At 31.6% G+C, this 3,624-nt stretch overlaps 1 long non-coding RNA gene across 1 annotated transcript; it reads right to left on the bottom strand.

The window, feature by feature from the left end:
* Nucleotides 1–1,508: 1,508 nt before the first annotated feature.
* LOC132035238 (uncharacterized) lies at nt 1,509–2,500 on the bottom strand. Its single transcript, XR_009409202.1, has 2 exons — nt 2,233–2,500; nt 1,509–2,122 (listed from the first exon to the last, which is right to left on the bottom strand). It is a non-coding gene; the product is annotated as an uncharacterized LOC132035238 (long non-coding RNA).
* Between the last annotated feature and the right edge of the window lie 1,124 nt (nt 2,501–3,624).

Genomic DNA, 3,624 nt, shown 5'->3' with positions numbered 1-3,624 from the left:
GTCCCTACTAAGTGTTATGTGATCAAATTTCAATACCTATTTAATTAGGGGCAGTTTAGTCAAATTATCTATTTTTGTCTAGAAGTTAATATTTTCTTAAAGGGTGTGCAAATGACTAAGTGAACACTTTTTTTTTTATGATTCGGAGGGAGTATGGTTTACTAAATGTATTACGTCACTTAAATATGGTTAATATTATGATTTCATAAATGTATTACGTCACTTAAATATGGTTAATATTATGATTTCATAAATGTATTACGTCACTTAAATATGGTTAATATTTACACATTCCCAAAGCAACGGTTACACTTCCAAAAATATGGTAATGCAGAATTCACTTTATTATAAGTTACTCTTTCCGGATAAAAAAGAGAATTCACTTAGCCACTAGCACATCCCTTGAAAAGATACTAACTCCTAGCAAAAATAGGTAATTTGTTTAAACTACTTCTAATTAAATAAGTATTGAAATTTAATCACTTAACACTTAATAAGGGCAATTTTGAAAAAATAAAATTAATTGTTTATTGATTTGGTAAGTGGACACTCTTTTTGATCCGCAGAGAGTAATATTTAATGTTGAATTAAAAAATCCAATAATGTTACAACGCGGATGAACTCACCGGCTTCAGTAACATATATGTAAAGAATTGGAAGGGACTTGAGCCATACAATGTGATCATTTAAATGTTCCAAACTAAATGCTTCATTGAATCCGGTTAAAATTTTAAAAATGATCAGCTATTTCTACCATAATTAATAGAAAATTCATTATAATTTACTGGTGATTTTTATTTTCTGAAGTGTTTTTACAATTTTGTACATGAATATTGAAGGAATAGTTCATGACTAAAGGGTAAAAACGTCCTTCAACTTTTAATGAATATTTTGGTAATTTAACTTTTCAACTTAGACTATTCCCACTTTTAGAATAGCATGATGATGATGGTATGATGATGTTTTCCCAATCGTATTTTCATGAGTAAAACTCAATGTAACTTTTTCTGTCTTCACTGGTGCAATGTTCGGAAGCTTCACGATGAAAAAACATTTCATCCAGTGTATCTTGATCTTTGAAGATTACATTTTGCTCGAGAGACACGGATATAATGATATGTACACATGATCTGTGAGCATGAAAAGACATTTTGAAGCGATGATGAATATCCTCTTTCACTGTGTTTTTACTTTAAGAATTCAATCTCTCCAGGCATGATAGTATCAAATTTAGTGATGTTATAGTTTGTTAATATCAACCACATTAATAGCCAAAAAATAAAAATAAAGATCCTTTTGATAGGATGCCTGTAATTCATCAAGTATATTGTACCATTTCAAGCAAAATAAAAAGCGTAACTGATAAAGACATTGCCAAATTAGGTGTCTCTTGACAACATTATCATTCTACTGTCGTTTGAAAAGACGAATATATATATATATATATATTTAGAAAAACTTTAATGTCTTGTATTACATGAAGCCACTCAAAACTCAACAACAACAACTCAACAACAACAACATACTCAGTGATATATGATTGTTTTCCTAGCAACAATGATAGTCCTGGAATTCCCACTTGCAAGTTCCAAATATAGGAAGCTCAGCTTAAGCCTTATGGGTTGTTTGCCAGTAGGAATGCCACGTTCATTCTTTCAAATTGTAGTAGTAAAAGGGGAAAAATAAAAAGACCTTCAGACCTACTATAATTTACTACGTTTTTCTCTGTATACTAGTTTCTTGGTATTAGGTCATGATCTTCAAGTCAATTTAGTAATAGTTAGCCCATTCACACTTTCGCGACTCCTGTGGATGTGAAAACCAACAGCTCTGCATTTGTCACAACTACTCGGAGAGCGAGTTCTTCACCGATCATTTGTTCAACCAAATGATCGTAATCATGCTCAGAGAATTAAGGTTTCAGGGGCACAAAATTCAACCTTGACATTCCGCTCTCCGGAAGGCAAACCGCCTGAACCATGAAGGTTTTGTCTTGGGCACGACGTTGATAACACAAGAGTCCAACAAGGACGCATCCTAAAACTTCATTCCAATCACGTGGTTTTTCTATCATTGGATCCAGTAGTTCTATGCCATTCCTTTCGTTCCAAATTCTCCAAGCCTGACAATCAAAAAATCATACATGTACAATGATTTAGCACAAGGTGAAACTTCTATGTAACCAATTTAAGAAAGTGAAATAGTGACCATAACCAGGGGATGATAACTTACATAGCCTACAAGATCTATTGTAACGACTAAGTTTTCGTTCATGAGAAATAATAATCAAGCCAAAAAAATAGAGACAAAGAATAGTATTTTGTTTCAAAGATTTGTACGGGGGTTACAATCTTTATAAAATCTTTCTCTTATTCTTCTTCTCACCACCATCAATCAAGGGCTTTGTTGGAGGTATGGAGACTTGCGGCTCATCACTTGGAGACAAAGACTTCTTAGTATGCTAAAGACTTGCAGGACACTCTTGGAGCTGAAGCTTCTCTATGTATTTTTTCTTGATACATTTTAGCTTTATGAAGACCCCTATTTATAGTTGCAAGGGAGAACTAGGGTATGTATATGATTGGTTGAACCATGTCATTCGAATATTTGATGACATTTGATTGGTTCTTCTATTGACTTGGCATGTTGCGTCACTTATGCACGTGACACAATTTAATTGGTCCCTGACTTGAATTGACGCCCCGTGTCATTTGACACATGGCATGGACCTTGGGCTAATGGAGTGGGCTCATGTGAAGTCCAACAAGATAGACTAGCACAATTGAATTGCTCTTAAGAGATATGTTGGACTTAAGAGATATATCCGATTATATTAGCTCATATATTTGTTGGGACCAATACATCACGAATTTTGAATATGATCCAATTAATTTTAGATTTAAGTCCGACTAAATTTCAGTGCGTACACCTATATTACAGATCAGGTTCCGATTATAGGAACAATATCAGCAACTTAAGTTCATATCTGAACAATATCAACAAGCTGATTTTAGATTTGATTAGATTTTAATGATTGTAATTTGTTAGAATTAGGAATGAATCTTTGTAGTTTAATATTCTTCATTTAAGGTGATGTGTTCACGACAATCAAACAAGTTTGACCAATTGGAAGCATCCACGTGGTTGTTATTCGCCATTGTTTCTCTTTAAGGACCCTCATCAAATTTGTGAGAATTAGTTGTACACATCAATCCAACAAGTTTGATCAATTGGAAGCATTCACGTGGTTGTTATTCATCACTCTTTCTCCTTAAGGACCCTAATCAAATTGTCAGGAATTAGGTGATGTGTATACGTCAATCCAACAAGTTTGACCAATTGGAAGCTTTTAACGTACTTTTTACGTGGTTGTTATTTTATAGTACTTTTTACATATTTTTTTAAATATATATATATATATATATACGTGCGTTGCATATGTATATATATCAATTTTACATTACATATATATATATATATATATATATATATATATATATATATATATATATATATATATATATATATATATATATATATATATATATATTATATATATATATATATATATATATATATTTTATATATATATATATATATATATATATATGTATATATGTATGT

Source organism: Lycium ferocissimum, chromosome 10 (genome assembly GCF_029784015.1).
Source record: "Lycium ferocissimum isolate CSIRO_LF1 chromosome 10, AGI_CSIRO_Lferr_CH_V1, whole genome shotgun sequence".
Lineage (NCBI taxonomy): Eukaryota > Viridiplantae > Streptophyta > Magnoliopsida > Solanales > Solanaceae > Lycium > Lycium ferocissimum.
Note: the sequence above shows the minus strand (reverse complement) of the source record. Positions and strands in the feature narration are given on the sequence as shown.